At 32.9% G+C, this 19,059-nt stretch overlaps 1 protein-coding gene across 6 annotated transcripts in view; it reads left to right on the top strand.

Annotated features, from left to right (window-relative positions):
- The window catches only part of TBC1D5 (TBC1 domain family member 5), a 463,234-nt gene that overhangs the window by 97,104 nt on the left and 347,071 nt on the right, over positions 1–19,059 (top strand). For all 6 annotated transcript variants that reach the window (XM_016129299.2, XM_016129292.2, XM_016129294.2 and 3 more), the window contains one exon: positions 8,770–8,972. The gene's annotated coding sequence lies outside the window, so the exon portion shown is untranslated. The remainder of the gene's footprint in view (positions 1–8,769; positions 8,973–19,059) is intronic.

The raw sequence follows: 19,059 nt of genomic DNA, 5'->3' as shown, positions 1-19,059 counted from the left end.
ATATATCTGTCTAACTAGATTTGAATCCTTAGGAATTTACTAAACTTATTTTCCTTCCATTTTTATGTCCAGGTACCACTATTTTTCTCATGTTTTTCTGTCTCTCAGTCTTCCATGCCCATAGGTACTGTCAGTCTGGTTATTAATACTCTATACCTTCACTAGAATTACCTTCCTAAAATACTAAGGACCCAATAATCGATTCTGCCATTTTTCGGTGTTGCTAATTATTAACGACATTATCCAGTTTAGATTTTCTTTATTTCTTTTTAAGAAGCAGCTAATAGGCTATCAGATTAATAAAGGAACAGTAGTTCGATAGTTAAGTTAAGTGATGGGGAAGTCATGAGCTATACGTAGCAGAAAAAATAGATCTTAAATAACTGAGTCCTTTGCAGAGCTAACTTATTATCTGTTCTCTCTTTGGTTTTAATTTGGTTTTGTCCCTTCTGTTTTCAGAGAATTAAAGCTTCCTCAGAATTCTAGAATAACTTGGGACAGTGAGTTTTTTTCTTAGACTTTCCTCCAGTGCAGTCAAGTATGGTTTGAGTTTTTCTTTTTGTAGAGTTTGAGCAACACAAATTAGTATTTATTGGATAAAAGGTGACAGACAGGTAATGCTACAAAAAGACAATAGGTTAAAAAACAAACAAATAAACATAGAAACAAATGGAATAACATAAAGAGGATTAGTTAATGAGATGTTGAATAATAAGTCTGGAACTGAGAATTTAGAATACAAAATAAAATTATGGACAGTGCTTAAAGTTTCAGTCTGCTTTAGCTGAAATAGTTACTTCAAAAAATCTTATTTTTATCATAGTTACAGGAACATACCTAAAAGAAAGCGATACTTTAATTACAAATATGTTTGTCTCCTTATTGTACTGTGAAGGATGTCAACTTCGAAAAGTCTCTCATGCCTTATATCTGCCAGAGGAAATGGACAAAGACTAACACGATCTTAGGGAATTTTTCATTTCTCGGAGTCAGGTTGGATCTGTAACTTGCTTAGGGAGACCACATGTGGTTCCTGGAATTTTCTAACTTTTCACTGGCATTTAGACTGGTCTTGAGGATTGAAGTGAACCTCAAGTGCCCAAAGCAACTCTCAGGATCTACCCAACTTACTTTGGTTCATTTAAACAGTGTGATTGAAACTAATCTGTTTTTATTCTTAAGCTAATTTGAACTTGGTATCCAGAGCTTGACCCTAAATGAAACCAGGATATAGAGAACAGAGGTTATCTTGTTGGCATCAAGAAAAATATCAGAAGATACAATATGCAAGTCATAAAAAGTGCTCTTTTTGCATTATATATACATTGGTTTCTGTTTTGCTTGGTGCTTAGGGTAGTGTGGGATCTAACTTGGGTGCTAACTATGAATATTGAAAAAGGAGCATGGCTATTTGGGAGAAAATAGTGTTGTATACTATTATGAGATGAAGAGTTATTTTGGAAATGAAGATATGTTTTATTGTTAGGACAACCTAGAATAATTTCATTTATCATAAAAGCCAGAGGAATAGATTTATATTATATCTGTACTTTTGGGATCATTGGCTATATAAAGGTTTATAAAGTTAAGAGATTTCATGAAAAAGTGAGTAACGGTAAGATAAGTTACACTTATAGTTGCTTTCAGTTGATGTAGCATGGTTCAGTGGTTAAGACCGTATGGACTCCGAGTTCAGATTGCTTGAGTTCAAATCCCAGCTTTACCATTCGTTAGCTTGAGCAAATTAGTGTCCTTAAGTTACTCTTAGCTGTTTTGTTGTTGTTGGGGGTAGAGGTGAGGACACGTTAAATGAGATATTTCATATAAATATCAATATCATAGTATAGTATTGGTGTTATTGCTGCTAGCCTTCTTTGTGAAGCAAATTTTATTATTTTTAACCTGCCATTTCCTTTCATAGTCCTGATGTATAAGTCATGGGGTAAAAAACAAAATAAACAAACCTGAGTGAGTATTTTCTTCAATTCAAAGGAAATACTGTGTAATAAACTTTAAGCTTTCATTGCCACATTTAGCTTCACTGATAAGCCTTGAAAGAATAATATCCATCTTGAAATTTCAAAATTAAAAATGTCAGTTCACCTTGGGTGAAGGTTTAGAGTTTTGGAATTTTTTAGAATCACTAAGCTACTAGAACCTTATTATAGCAGCCTTGACTCACTGTGCCAGTATGCCAGGTTAATTGGACAGTCAATGTAATGTATGTATCCATAGTGACAATTGTAGCTCATGTAAAAGGGAAGATGAACATACTTTAATTTTTCAGTGATCAGAAGTGTTTGGAAATATAGTAGACATTTTCTCTCCTGAATGCTGCTTCGGAACCGGTGTATGTTAGCACCTGTTGGGTCACTGAGGAGGAGGGTTATATGTAAGCTCTTATTCCATTTTTTAAGATAACTGTTACTTGTGTTGGGCTCTCTTACATATTTATAAGATTCTTTACTAGTCCACAATATATTTTATTTAACTAATGGTTAATTTTTGCAACAGAATTTTCCTTGTGAACCATTCATCTCCCTTAAACATGCCTATATCTTTTGACATATTTATATCTCTAAATGACTTAGTTTTGATCATAAAATTAAAATCTGTATTAAAGAAAATCAAATTTGATGGAGACATTATATATATATATAGGTGAAACTGCTTTTGTTTAATTATCCTTTCCTATTGAAAAGGAACCTTGATAGTAGGTATTCAAAGAAATATATGAAATTTAAAATTAAGTTGGATATGATTTAATTGGACTAAATGAAGTTATATATATGTATATATATTCAACAAATAATTTAAAAATTATGTACCTGAAGAATGGAAAGTGGTTGTCGCTGATATCTTTTAGGAAGGTCATCTGTTTCACTGCTGTATCAGAATTTTTGGAGGAGAATCTGCTTGGGAATCTCCATTTAACGGAGCTTTTCAAGTGATTTTCATGCACACAAAAGTTCTAGAACCACTACTGAATTCTCTGAAAGTTCTTAGGATATTGGCTTCTAGTGGTTCTTATGATGGAAGCTACTTTTCCCCAGTTGGGGGAAGAACGGGTGAGTTGAGTTAGCTGTACCTGATGACTTGCCATGCCTTATATGGTGAAATTTCTGAAGCTTTCAGGGTCAGTCTTAGTTTCTGCTCTAAGTCTTCTCTCAACTGGTACTCCTTGGTGAAGGAACATGTCATGTTAATAATAGTGATGCACAACCGAGTGGCCTGTGACAGAGGCTTCCTAAAACATCAGTATTGCTGGTGAAGAACTGTCAGGAAGCTTAAGTGGTCTTCTGGGGCAGGGATTGAAACTGAGGTTGATTTATTTTAAAGCCCAGACTCTTGACACTATCTATATATGTGACCGTCCATTTAAGTGGAAAGAACAAAGGCTATGGGTTCAGGTTGCTTTGGGTTGGAAATATGCTTCTATCACTTTCCGGCTTTACTAGTGACTCCACACTTCCTTAAACCTCAGTGTCCTCATCTGAAAAGTAGGCATGATAATTGTTAAATTTCTAAGGTTATTGTGAGGATTAATGACCTGAAGCACATTTTTTTGGATTACTTCAGCATATTTTTATATTTCTGTCCCAGAGTGGACAATTATTGAATTGATGACTATTAATCAACAACTTAAGGCAAATATGCCTTATCAAGTTAACAAATTATAGGCTAAATGACTTTGTCAAATTATGAAATGTATGTTTTCCTGTTCTGATGATAGAAATGTGAAGATACTAGATGTGTGGCGGAATTTTCCTTTAGGAAAAGAATGTAGGATTCTAATATTTTTTTTTACTACTGATATCCTGGTAAATTCTAAATTTTATCTAGCCCCGAGCCTTCTTAAACCTCCAGATTCTTCTTACAGCTCCAGATATTTACACTGAAATGCCTACACGACATCTTCAACAGGTCACCCCTTACTTAACATGTCCAAGTCTAAACTTGGACTTTTTTCTAATGACAACTGATCTTCCAGGGTTCCTTATACCAGTGAGTGGAGTTGCTATCCATCTGCATCCTCCACAAAATCTAATCTTTCACCAAACTCTGCTGATCGTTAGCCCACAAATCTTTCCGCCTTCTTTCCATCTTCATTCACTGCCATAGGTTTATTCTAAGCTCCTGTCATCTCACACCTAACTCTTCCCCTGTACCTCTCTTGCCCCTTTCTGTAATTCAGCCAGATTTGGTATATTTTTAACTTATAATTTATTGCTATACCTTATTTAAAACCCTTTAGTAATTGTGCCTTACTGACTTTTTCTGCCCCATTTTGTTTCATATCTGTTCCCTCTCTAGCTGTGACTGGCTCCTTCATTTCTTGCCTTTGAAAGTGCTTATCTCATAACTGCTTTTATTTTATTTTACTTTTTTTTTGTTTTGAACCAACTATTTTTTTATTAAAATTTATTGAGGCATCAATGTTAATAAAATTATATGGGTTTCAAGTGTGCAGTTCAGTAATTCATCATATGTGTATTGCGCTGTATGTTCACCACCAAAAGTTAGTTTCTTTCCATCACCATTCATTTGGCCCATTTTGTCCTTATCTACTTCCCCCCTCCCCCCGCCCCTCTTCCTTTGCTAATCACTAGACTATTGATTGTGTCTATGAGTTTTTATTTTTTTGTTGCTTTCGACTTCATGTCCCACACGTAAATGAAATCATGTGGTTCTCCACTTTTTCTGTCGTACTTATTTCATTTAGCATGATAATCTCAAGAGCCATCCATGCTGTCGTGAATGGCAGTATTTTGTCTTTTCTTATGGCTGAGTAATATTCATTGTATATATGTACCACATCTTTTTTATCCAGTCATCTACCGAAGGGCCCTTCGGTTGTTTCCCTGTCTTGGCCACCGTGCACTGTGAATCATGCTGCAGTGAACATCAGGGTGCATTTATCTTTATGGATAAATGTTTTCAAATTTTGGGGATAAATACCCAGGACAGGGATTGTTGGGTCATATGGTAATTCAATTCTTAATTTTTTGAGGACTCTCCATAGTGTTTTTCCGTAGTGGCTCTACCAATTTACATTCCTTCCTGCAGTGTATGTGGGTTCCTTTTTGCCCACATCCCCTTCAGCACTTGTCATTACTTGTTGATGATATTATGCCGTTCTAACAGGTGTGAGGTGATGTCTCATTGTGGTTTTGACTAACATTTTCCTAATAGCTAGGGAAATTGAGCATCTTTTCATATCGGTTGGCCATTTGTATGTCTTCTAATGGGAGAAGTGTCTGTTTAGGTTCTCTGCCCATTTTTTTTAAATAAAATTGTTTATTAGTTGTTGAGTTGTATGAGTTCTTTATATGTTTTGGATATTAGCCTCTTATTGGAGGTGGTGTTTGCAAATATTTTCTCACATTCATTAGTTGCTTCTTCATTTTGTTGATTTTTTTTTTTTTTTCCTGTGTGGAGCCTTTTAATTTGATATAGTCCCATTCATTTATTTTTGTTTTTATTTTCCTTGCTTTGAGGGTCAAATTCATAAAATCCTCTCTTAAGTTCATGAGTTTAGTACCTATGTTTTCTTCTATGCAATTAATTGTTTTAGGTCTTATATTTTGGTTTTTGGTCCATTTTGAGTTAGTTTTGGTGTATGGTGACAGATAGCAGTCTAGTTTCATGCTTTTGCATATGACAGTTATGACACAAAAGATACAGGAATCATAACTACTTTTAGACCTTTGCACTTGTGCCCAGATGGGAACACTTGCCATACCTTTTTGATCTCATCTTAAACAGTCTTTGTTTAAGTCTTTGCCAATCTTTGGGCTAAATCAAGTCCCCTGTTATAAAATCTTGGCTCCTCATATTTTTTAAAATATCTATTTAATTTAATTTATTTAAAAAAATTTTTTAAATTAAAAATTACTGGGGCAGCATCAGCATTTATCTTTGTTTACAAATATGTATTTGCATGGTTATTGGGTACTGTTTCCCCAAATAAATTGTAAGTTCTAGGAGAGCTGACACAATTTCATTGTCTACAAACAGCTCTGATAACAGATGAGAAATATTATATGACTGACTGAAGTACATAACTAGGCAATTAAAATACAGTGATTAATTCTGAAATGAGGTAAGTACAGATGGAGTCACAGTGTTGGCATTTTAGCCATTGTTACTGGGAATAGTTTAGTTATTGTAGCACTGGCTTGATAAGCCTCTATTTTACTTTTTTCATTAAAAATAAATATAAGAATATTTTGAATTTTGAATTTCCCAGTTCCGATTAAGAGCTTCCAGAAGCTGATTATGCGTGTATGAGCTTTAAAGTAAAAACGTTCCCTTTCCTCATATCTGCACAGTATTTGAAATTTACAATTTAAAAACGATATAGTTGGTTATGTCCTTTTTGATGTTTATTATATGGAACGTGTTCATTTATGTTTGTTGCCTGAGGCATAAAAATTTTTAAATACTACCAACATTTATAAAGACAAGAAATTATAGATGTTATAATAAGTTTCTCAACTCTTATAAAAAGTTAAAGAAAAATCAAGGCAATTAATATAATATTGGAATTATGTTCTTATATTGTTTTTTGGTATTTGGATCTTAATTTACTGTATGAGTATTGTTGGCAGATTGAAATGTTCTTGTGAAAACTCTAAAGGCTAGTATTTTTTCGAAAATTGATTTAGTACTTTGTTTGCATTTTAAAATTAATGCTTTCAATAAGATTTTGGTTTCTTTCCATCCTGAATTCTCCTTAGGAGTGCACAACTTCAAAAATAAAGAGGCACAGTCAGCAGAAAAAAAGAGGTGGTCTGAGCATTTATGTGTTAAATATGCATGTTAATTAGGAAAAAAATTAGAAAAATATGAAAACAGATGTTACATAAATTATTGCAGTCCCAGGGCAGCAGTAGCTTATACACTGACAATAATTTTTATATGTGCATGTGTATGTCTATTTCTAGATTTCTCAGTATTTATGCAATTCCTTGGAGAATAACTAGAAAAAGAGCTGGTATATCCTTTCAGTGAGACTATGGTAAACATTTCTTCTGCACATGGATTGCTGAGAAAGTCTAGTTGTTTCATACAGTGTCTCTGTACAGGTAGTCTTCAAGTTTCCTAATTCTGGCTGTAGTCCTTTCCCTCTCTCCTTGGTTTCTCTGATGGTATGTCAGTGAGATCCTGCCAGAACAAGAAGTAAATTACAATCCTAGCAATGTAAGAGATATAAAATTGACCTGGATATAAAGTGTGTATTTACAAACAAAACAAATTACAACTACTCAGGACACTGATTGTAGTGTCACTTTTTCTTTTGGTTACTGTCATATTTTCTGAAGGAATAGCCATCATTCGCTTAGTAGTATTGACATATTAGTATGACGATATATATTATGTTACATAAACATACATTCATCATATGTACATGTGCTGGAATAGATGAAAGATATTTGAATGTCTTTCACTCTTAAAGAGTCATCCCTAGAATAAAAATGGTCTGTATTTTTATAAGGAAAAGATGAGAAATAGAGACATGCTTTATTTTAGTGGTTTAGCAATTATTAGTTCAATCACCCAGATTAGCCATGTGACTGTATTGCTGCTGTCTAAGGAGTTGCTGACAATATTTAGATATTTTTCATATGTGTATTACGTAATTTAGAAACACGTTGTTTGTAACTTTTTCAGGTAAAATTGAAAGTTAAAATAAGGAAATGCTACATCAGAATGTGATCAAGCATTTCCTTAAACAAATAAAACATGAATTGTATTCAGTATAAGAGCACAAAAAAGTTTTTGGAGATCTGTCTAAAGATCAGTGCCCCATTCATTCCTATTCTTTAGAAATCATACCTTGTTATTTGGTTTTAATAGCATATGTTGCTAAAATGTGTTTTCAGTAATTAATTTCTTTTGACTCTCCATAGGTTTCAGTTATATGTTATCTTTTTCAGTTCTATGTGATCAGTTTATGTTTTACACTATATTACCTAATTACTGTTGTCCTTTTGTATATATGCTGAGCCACCAATAAGTATGAGGAGTAAAGTAAACTAATACAGAATGGAATCTAGAGGAGAGTGATAATAATATGTTTAGTAATTTATTATTATTAAGAGATTCTTAAGTTGGGTAGCTATTTAAGAAATTCAGTTGTCATTCTTGCATATTTAATGTAGAGATATATCTATGTCAGATATGATTTGTAGAAGTATATTATTAAAGGTGATAAGAAAGTTTTCTTTTTCTCTAGGCAAAAAGGCTATGGAAATTAATTTTTAACTCAAAAATAATATTTACTTGTCACACTGATGCATCTGTTTTCTAATTTAACATTTTATTATTGCTTTGGAATCCATTTTCAATGGAATTTTTTTCACATTTGTCTTCAGATTTCCATTTTTTTAATTTTATGTGCTTTTAATACTTGATATTTTGCTACATATTAGAATAATATATTTGTTATTTGAACATTTTTATGTCATTTTTAATGAAATGAAGTTCTAATAGGTGATTTGTTTTATATTGAGATATTTTGGATTTTTTTTGTTCTTTTTGGTATTAAGATGGTTTTTATTATAGGTATTATAAAATGATTCTCTTCTAGGAGTTAAAATAGATAATGGAAAAAGTGATTAATGAGTAGGCTAACATTTGTCTCCTAAGAACCTAAAATATTATGACATAAATTTTTTCTACCTGCCTTTTGCATTGTCTCCTTTGATTTAAGGTTCCTTCTGGGATAGAAATATTTGAAACTATTTTATTTATTTATTTTTCTAGGTGTTTGCTGTTTATCCTGCAGCTTTGTTGAAGAACTCAGCTGAATTTTATTTCTTGATTTCCCTTTACTTCCTATTTGCCAACTGAGGCTTATACTGGGAGAACTCTGTTGTACTGAGCCTGAAGTTATCTTTGACTCATAACAAGAGCATGCATTTTCAAGTGTCAGTTAGATTTGTGGATCAATAAAATTCTCCTGAAAGGTAAGATATATTTATTCAAAATGTACATTTAAAAATTGAATACTATCAATACCTGCATGGACTAGGTGATGTATAAACAACAGAAATTTATTTTACACAGTTCTGGAGGCTAGGAAATCCAAGATCAAGGTGCTAGCAGATTCTCTTTCTGATGAGGACCCACTTCCATCTTTTCACTGTGTCTTCACACAGTAGAAGGAGTAAGAGAACTCTTTGAGATCTCTTATAAGGGCATCAGTGTCGTTCATGAGGGCTCCATCTCCCAGAGGCGTCCCTGCTAAAACCACTTTATTGGGAATTAAGATTTCAACATATGCGTTTGAGGATGGGGAGAGTACAACATTCATTTCATAACAATGCCCTTACTATAGTAATGAGTTCCATAGATTTATATATAAAACATATGTATGCATGTATGTGTATGTGTACGTTTAGGTGTGTGTGTGTGTGTGTACACTCCAACTGGATTTAGATTCCAGGCTCCTTCAGTGATTAATGTTGTCCACTAACACAGTTACTTAGAGTTCCCAGATCAGTTGCTTTCCACCTGCTATACTCTATCCACCAGCTTGCAGTCTTTTCCTTTTCCTCATTATTTTCTTTCTCTTTTATCGGAAACATAGTCGGGGCTTTAAAAATGTTTCCCACCAGAAGATTTTGAGCACTTCTCTTCGGGAACACTTTCTGTATCCTCTTTCCCTTTCCTCCTTCCCGCTCTCCTCTCCCTTCCTCCTTACCTCCTTTTCTTTCTACCTCCCTGCCTTCGGACATTCATTAAATTTGTTAAAGGAGTAGCAAAATTAGAATGATTGAACTTAAGAGCTGAAGGTCTCTCAGACAGGTAGCATTTACATTTTTTTTTCTTTTTTATCACAACCTGTAGTAAGATATAAAATAAACATTTATGAACCCTTTTCCACAGGTATAAATTTAGAAATGAAATAAACAAAAGTTGAGACAGTTCTTACACTAACTACTTGGAATGTGTGCTGTGCTCGATTCTATTTTTTGTATATTTTATTTAATATTTACTGGTGCTTACAGCTATTTTTATTTCCCTATCCAATCATGGTTCACTTTTGCAATTTCAAAAACTATACTTTAGGTCATTTGTATTGTTTTATGACTGACTTGTTGGAAAAGTAAATGGAATAAGGCAGTTTGTTTTCTATCTCAAACTGCTTTTTATCCTGTTTCCTCTGTTTTTCTCATTTTTCTCTCTCCATTCACTACAAGCTGTCAGATGGTTTGGTAAAAGAACTAGGTGACTGCTGGGAAACATCAGAGCAGTTACTTGGTTCTATAGTAAAAACATAGGTGCATATAGTCAGATCTCAGAATTTGAAAGGGGATAATCTTTAATAGAATCATCCCTTTATGGTAAGGTGCATATTTCTTTATTCTCTCTGTGTTCATTCTATCTGTGTAAATTGTGTGCATGCTGATGCCCTTAACTCATTCTTGGTTTAAAACATTTTTAAGCCCTTTATATCATCTTAGAATAATGCAGATATTTTCCCAAAGTGGTCTTTTCTACCTATTCCCATTTTATTTAACATTTTTATCCTTTTATTAAATAGCAAGCATTTTTTTTTCTGATTATAAAAGTAATTTGTTGTCTTAGAAAGTTTAATGCATATAGAAAAATAAAGGAAGATAAAAATTATCTCTAGTTCAATGCAGCCAAAGCAGTTCTAGGAGGGAAGGAAGTTCATAGTGACAAACGCCTACATTAAGGAAAAATAAAAGCTTAAATAAGCAACCTAACTTTATACCTCAAGGAACTAGGAGAAAAAAAAAGAACGAATGAAGCACAAAGTTAATAGAAGAAAGGAAATAACAAAAATCATGGAAATAGATAAAATAGAGACTAAAACACCAAGAGAAAATGTCAATAAAACTAAGTTTATTTTTTAAAAATAAATGGAATGGACAAACCTTTAGCTAAGCACATAAGAAAAAATACAGGACTTAAAATTAGAAATGAAAGAGGAGCTATTACAACTGACACCACAAAAATACAAAGGATCATGAGACTACTATGAACAGTTATACCAACAAATTGGACAACCTAGAAGAAATGGATAAAGTTCTAGAAATACGCAGTGTACCCAGACTGAATCGTGAAGGAGCAGAAAATCCGAACAGACCAATTACTAGTAAGGAGTAATCAAAACTCAGTAATCAAAGCTCTCCCAACAAAAGTACAAGACCACATGCTTCACTGGTGAATTCTATTAAACATTTAAAGTAGAATTAATGCTAATTCTTCTCAAACTCTTCCAAAAAAAATAGAAGAGGAGGGAACATTTCCAGAACCATTTTATGAAGCCAGTGTTGCCCTGATACCAAAACCAGATAAGGATGCTACAAGAGAACAAAACTACAGACCAATATTTCTGATGAACACAGCTGTAAAAACCCTCAACAAACTGAACTGAAGGACAAAAATCCTGTCATCTCAATAGATATAGAAAAAGCATCTGTTGACAAAAAACACCCACTTATGATATAAACTCTCACCAAACTGGAAATAGAGGGAATGTACCTCAAAATAATAAAGGCTGTATATGACAAGCCCATAGCTCACATTATACTCAGTGGTGAAAAGCTGAAAGTTTTTTTTCTAAGATCAGAAATAAGATAAGAATGCTCAAACTCATTAACATTTGAATATCACATCTAATAAGAGGCAATACTCAAAATATATGGAAAATCATATAACTTAATAGGAAAAAAAAAAACCCAGTCTGAATAAAAAAAAAAAAAATGGGCAGAGGAACTGAATAGACATTTTTTTTAAAGAAGTACAGATAGCCAACATATATAAAAAGGTACTCACCATCACTAATCATTGGGGAAGTGCAACTCAAAATGACTATGAGGAATCTCCTCCCACCTGTCATAATATTTTTCATCAAAAAGACAAGTTAACAAGTGTTTGCGAAGATATGGAGAAAAGGGAACCCTTATGTACTCTTGGAATGTAAATTGGCATAGCCACTACGGAAGGCAGTATGAGGTTCTGCTAGAAATTAAAAATAGAACTACTATATAACCCAGTAATTCTACTTCTAGGTATATATTACAAAGAAAATGAAAACTGGATATCAAAAAGATACGTCTGAACTCCCATGTTTATTACAGTATTATTCACAATAGCCAAGATATGGAAGCAACCTAAGTGTCCATCAGTGATTGAATGGATAAAGAAGATACATAATATATATACAATGGAATATTATTCATATATGAGAAAAAAGGAATTTTTGCCATTTGTGACAACATGGATGGACTTTGAGAACATTAAGCCAGACAGAGAAAGAGAAATACTGCATTATCACTTACACAGAGAATTCATTGTAAAAGAGAAAAACAGAGTCAAGCTCATAGAAACAGAGAGTGGAAAATAATTGCCATGAGCTGGGGGCGGGAGGATATATGAAATATATGGCGAGGTAGGCAAAATGTTACAAACTTTCAGCTATAAGATGAATAGGGTGTGAAAATGTAATATATAATATGGTGACTATGGTTGATGACATTATTATAGAATTGAAATTTGCTAAGAGTAGAATCTGAATATCTTCATCAAAAACAGAAAAAAGATACATATGTGTAGTGATGGTTGTGTTAATTAACTGGATGGTGGGAATCATTTCACAATTTATACATAAATCAAATCATCATAATGTACACATTAGATATGTTACAATTTTATCACATTATATTGAGGTCAGTTATACACCTCATTAGAGAAGAACAAAATAAAAAATATAAAAAGAAACAAAAAATTCCTTAATCTTATCATATAGAGATGACCTGATGTGACATTTAAAAAAAATATAACTTATTTTTTAAAAGTTTACTTAAATTTAACAGAGGGGACAAAAATTGAAATGTAGCCTAAATGATTAGTGACTCTCAGATAAATGTTTTTCCAAAACCATAAATATTTTCTAAGAGCCTTTCAATGTTAAAGATTATAGAAATCTTTAAATACTCTGGAAATAAAATAGGAAATGGCTGATCTAAAAGCAGAATGTTTTTATTTCAAAATAATTTATGGAGGTGAAATTTATATAACATAAAATGAAGTGAACAGTTCAGTAGCATTTAGTACATTAACAATGCTGTGCAACCACCACCTGTCTCTAGTTTCACATTTTACACTTTAAGTAGTTTCTCCTTATTCTGCTCTCCTCCCAGTCTCTGGAATTCATCAAAGTGCATTCTGTCTCTATGGATTTATCTGTTCTGAATATTCATTTAAATGGAACCATATAGTGTGTGACTTCTTTTATGTCTGGCTTCTTTCACTTCTCATAATGTTTTTAAGGTTCATCCATGTTATAGCATGTATCGGTACTTCACTCCTTTTCATTGCTGAATAGTATTACATTGTATATGTAAATATAAATACACAGTTTGCTTCCACCTTTTAGCTATTGTGAATAGTGCTTCTATGAATTTGTGTGTACATGTGCTTATTTGAGTACTCATTTTAAGTTCTTCTAGTTATATACCTAGGAATAAAATCGCTGGGTTATATTGTAATTTTTTGTTTAACTTTTTGAGGAAACACCAAATTCTTTCCCACAGGGCTGCAGCATTTTATACTCCCGTCAGCAATACATGAGGATTCCAGTTTCTCCATATCTTGCTAACATTTTTTTTCGATAATCAGAATGTCTTATGGAAACGATGAATGTCTTTCAGCTAAGTAACATCATAGAGAAGTAATTATATCCCATATTTCTTATATAATGATTATACATTAATTCAGAGTATCACCTAATTCTCTTTTCCTTCCAGAACTGACTGACCAGTGGACATTATTTTCCCAAAGAAAAGATTTCTTACTTTTCTTCTTCATTTTCTTGAAATCATACTATGTTTTGTTTCATATTTCAACCATGTTTTTTTTTTGTGTGTGTGTGTATTGTTTTTTGTTTTCACCGGAGTTTTAGATTACTATTCTTTTTGCTTAATGCTTATAGGCAATCTATGTCCCTATTTTTATGGATAGCACACAATTGTACTTCCAGGCTCCTAAATCATAAAATAACATTTTTGTAAGGTTATTTTGCTCATTTTGAGGAAGTATCTCACTTAACTTGGACTTTTTATTTTAAAATGGGCCAGAGCTTTCTTGGCCTTTTGCTGAAGTATCATTCTCATATTTCTTTTTACTGTATTCCAATGTTTTTTGTATCCCATTGTCATTTTTATTCTTAGATTTCTTTAAATAAATTTTCAGAATGTTAAATGATAATAGGTGAATTTTCTGAGTTGTGCATATTAGACAATGTTTTTCTATTCTCACATTTGATTGATAATTTACCTATTTTTCCCGCCCTTTTTGTGGTTTTTGTTATATAGGTATATAATTCTAAATTTAAATGAAATTTCCTGAAAACTTTGGAGTCTTTTCTCATTTTTTTTCTACCATCCATCATTCCTCCTGAGAAATTTGAAGCTGGTCTTACTGAAGAGTGTTCTAGGAGATATCAAAGTGTAAACAAAATAGAGAAAAATTTTTAACTTGGTTGAGCTTGCATTTTACAATAGAGAGGTTGACAAGAAGCACGATAAGTAAAAGCTTTGGTCGGTTAGGTAGTTGTGCTATGAAGGAAGATAAAGAGAGGCATGAAGGATAGAGAGTTCAGAGTACAGAGAGAGAGATGTAAGTTTTAAATAGGGTGATCAGAGTCAGCTTCACTGAGAAGGTAACATTTTAGTAAAGCGCTGAGAGAGGTGAGGGAGTGAGCATCTCAAGCAGAGGAGCAAGAAGTCCAAAGGCCCTAAAGTAGGAACATTTCATGTGGTCAAGGAACAGCACAGAGGGTAATATTGCTGCAGCAAAGTGAGTGGAGAGAGTAGAGGTAACCAGGAATTTAGGTCTTTTAAAGATGTGTATTTATTTGGCTTTTATTCCAAGTGAGATGGGGAGCCTTTGGCGACTATTATCATCTGATTTATAGTGTAAAAGAATTATAATCTGCTAGGTTGAGAAGTGATTTTAAAGTAACATAGACAGAAGCAGAAGGACCGTGTAGAAGGTTAGAGGTGAGAGATCATTGTGGTTTGAATAGGATTTGCCAATGGATTAGATTTGAGTTATAAGAGAAAGAGGAGTCAAGAATGACTCCAATAATGTTTTTGGTCTAAATAACAGTAAAGATAGAGTTTCAGTTAGTGAAGAAGGGGAAGATTATACAAGGGATACATTTAGGGGAGAAAGCCAGGAGTTTGGTTGTGGACAAGCTTCCCACTTCTTTAGGCTTGTCCTATTCTGTTCACCCCTTTGTGGTTTTTGTTTTAGCAGTAAAGATTACCGGTGGTTTCCAGTCTAGGAATTTTGTATTTAAAAAAAAAAAATTCTGTTAGTAGATTGAAGATATACAATAGGCATTTATTAATGATATGCCTCTTGAAGTTTTTGAAAAACCTCAAGTGTGTAAAATATTTCTGTAGTATGTTCTAGAGAACTACCAAACTACATTAAGATTAGAAGCAGAGCTATTAACTTCTGTCTCCCACCAACCTTAGAGCTTATTGTTCAAATTCATGTAATGGAAAAATGATAAATTACTTGATGTCCTGGATTGCTCGAACAGGGTAGAATCATAAATGTAAAAAGCTACAAGTGCCACGGGGCTGTTGTGTTCCTTATGACTCATTTTTCTCCTAGTCACCTCAGCTTGGGAGCATAGTCCATGAATATGGAATATGGTAATAATAGCATTAGAGTTCTAGCATTTTCTTCCTGATATAATGTCATCTCTGGGATCACACTCATGTGTTTCTAAGTTGTAAGAATGTTGATCTTGCTACTCATCCTTTGCTCAAATTCCCAGCTCTCTACAGTAATGTAACTCTTGCTCTGGCTGTAGATACTGCTCACGGTGTCTTGCAACATGATTCAAGCACCTTGTTTGTTCTGCTTCAATATTGTGGAGCTTAAGTTAGGAAGGATAATGGATGCGGCAAGAGAAATTATAAGACCAAAAAACTGAGCAGCCTTGTACTTCTGATTCCCCATAGTACCTCTAGTGGGGCACCTTTGAGCTTTAAATAATTTGTATTCTTCATAGACTACCTTTCCTTAAAATCTGACACAAGTTTCTTGGTCACTGAGCTGGAAAACATTTTGAGTGATTATTTTTATACATCCATACGTTCACTTGTCCATGTAGGGAACATTTACTGAGAGTCAGTTCATTCAGTACTCTGCCTTTGGGTGTACTTAGTGTTATGGAAGTAATAGTTAGAAATAAGATTACTTGTATGTTTTATAACTTTATTTCAATTCCCTCTAAATTCAGGTTCTGGCTTATTGTGTTCCCCTTTAAGCAAGGATAAAAGTTCTTTCTCGTTTTCTTTTGGTACCCATATCACAGTCTCGTGTGTGAAATACACCTATCCTTTGTGGCAAGGCTGTGTAGTATTTCATTGTCTAACTCTGAGAAGGTTCTTCAGGGAATTCTTTTCATAGGTGAGTAGTTTATGTGTCACAGGTTACTCCTTCAACATCTTCTTAGCTGATTCCCTGTTAAGTACCTTTATTATTTAACATCATTTACTTCGCCTCCTTTCCTGAGCTTTACTTATGCATTTCTCCAGTAGGTGGCCATTTTGTCATCTGAGACTTGGTTTTTGTGTTTAGATTACTGACTTAAACCATTCGCAGTGACTTTCTCATTATAAGCACAAGCTTGTTTACAAAAATCTTACTGCAAAATTCCACTATCTCATTCCGGCACACTGTGTTCCTTCTGCAAGTTAATGTCAGTGTCCATCTTGAACCTTCAATCCCATCTTAATAGTTTTTCCAAGTTAAATAAGACAAATTATTATCTCTGTAGGGTTTTAATGCTAGTGGTATATTTTGAGTAGTACATAAGGATGGTTCTTGCTAAATATTTTTCATTGAATTGAAAAATTTTAAGTGGAGAAAATGTTTGGCAATGTGGGGAGAAGGCGAAAGGATAATTCTCTTTCTATAGACTAAAATGTCATCAGCCTCTAGTTTAGAATCCATCTGAAGTAATCTATTTGATCCAAAATGAATCTTTATTAACTGTTTATGGTAGGTACTCTGCTAACGCTTAAATAAATATGTCATTTCAAGATGTTTTTCTTTTTAAAATGGATGATGTAAAGAGAATCAGTTTTTTTGCTAAGTTTGTTGCGAATTCTTTAAGGTTTATAATGTATGCAAACTACACATAACTCTTACTTTTTGATAATGGAGAAACAGCCAACTCTCTAGATAGAAATGAAATGTGGAAAATACAGAATCTATTTCACCTTCTCCTCTTCCTCACTTTTACAATGCTTTAATGAACAGTGAACTTGACCAACAGTTTCACCTCCTCTCCCTTGTAGTTCTGCTAGTCTTTTGTAGTACCTAATACACTTGAAAGAAGCATCATGAATTGGAAGGGAGAATTTATATGAACACATAATCTGACAAATACAAAATTAATTCTTTTTTAATTGAGAGGCGACTGTATTTCTATTTTATATAGAAATTTGAAGTTTTACTTTGTAGTTTATGAATAACTGACCCATTTAAAGGAGATTTTAAAAATCTTCAACTCATAATGATTTGACCATGACAATACTAATATTTTTATTATTGAGACAGAATAAGGTTTATTATTGAGACAGAGTATAGATTCAAAGTTTTATAAATGATATGAACAATAATTTTACCTCCACTTAAGAGTTACTTAATTTCTTCAGTATGTAGTGAATATTGGCTGAAGATATTTTGAAAGCCTAATTACTTGGAATATATTTGAAACCTCTCTTCTTATGTGCTTCTGTTCAAAATGTTACATATTTTTGGATCATTTATAGTATAGGCTTAAAGTTTGGAGTTTTACATTTTCAGTCTTATAAAGACATAAATATATATATGTTAGTGCTATTGGAACTAAATAATTTTATCCACATAATTGTCATTCAGCTGTAGCTGTCTGGAATAAAATTTCTTGGAATAAGTAGCCATTTTCCACATGAAATAACCATTTGAAAATGTTTTTCATCTGATAGCATATATTTTAATTTTTATAAATAGCACGGAGGAATTGAAGTATCTATGTAGCTAAGGAAGGTTATCAGCTCAAGTTCAGTAGTATGTTGTTCGACTTTATTAGGTTGTATGTTTTATAATTTTTAAAAAATACTTTTATTCTTACTTTTGTAAAATACATTTGCTTTCATTATATTTTATGTGTTAATCTAATTTCCTATTGAAGTCACTGATTAAAAGGGAATTGTGTACCAGTGGGGTTCTAAAACCCTGACATTATTTTAATCTGATAACAAATGGATTTAAGTTCATGTTCTTTCAGTTGTTGGCAACAAATCTAAACCTGTATTTTTTGGATTTATGAGGATAAGTCCTGCTTTGGCAATCTTATAGATCCTCAAGAGAATAGTTAAACAGTGATTAATCATTGTTTCTTCACTGAGTGTGCAGAAAAGAATGGAAAAGCTGCATTTCACACTTCTGAAGCAATTAATCCCCATGATCTTAGCCAGGTTTGTCTTGTAGATAAGTTGGGATACAAAACGGTACCTAATTTATCAATGTATGCATGCCATAAAGTATAAAACACACAATTTATTTCATATCATTTATAGTCAAATGTAAAAAAAGAGTGACTTTGCCATATCCAAGAGTGTTTCCTACATTACCTTCATATAAACTAAGTACCAGAGATTACAATGGGATTCCTGTTTATTGTGCACATCTGGTGCAGTCACTATGCATTTTCTCATTCACTTGCTGGCATTTTTAGTGATTGTGGCATAAATCACCTTGCTAATCAGAAACATAAGTGACGGGAAGTCATCTCCTTTTTTTGAACAATGGGAAAAAACATATGGCTTCTTAGACAGGACTTGGCTGTTATACTATTTATGTGGCATTATATTCTGTATTTAGAATTTCATATTAATTGCAGTGATTTGATGGAAGGCATTGAACACCCAGAGTTTGTGGTCAAAGTATTTGTTTTGTAGCATTTTCATAACAAATAAACATAAATGGTAAAATTACATGCCTTGTATT

The sequence above is a fragment of the Rousettus aegyptiacus genome, unplaced genomic scaffold, assembly GCF_014176215.1.
Source record: "Rousettus aegyptiacus isolate mRouAeg1 unplaced genomic scaffold, mRouAeg1.p scaffold_m13_p_4, whole genome shotgun sequence".
Taxonomy (NCBI): domain Eukaryota; kingdom Metazoa; phylum Chordata; class Mammalia; order Chiroptera; family Pteropodidae; genus Rousettus; species Rousettus aegyptiacus.
The sequence above is the reverse complement of the archived record's forward strand: the minus strand, read 5'-3'. Positions and strand labels throughout refer to the sequence as shown.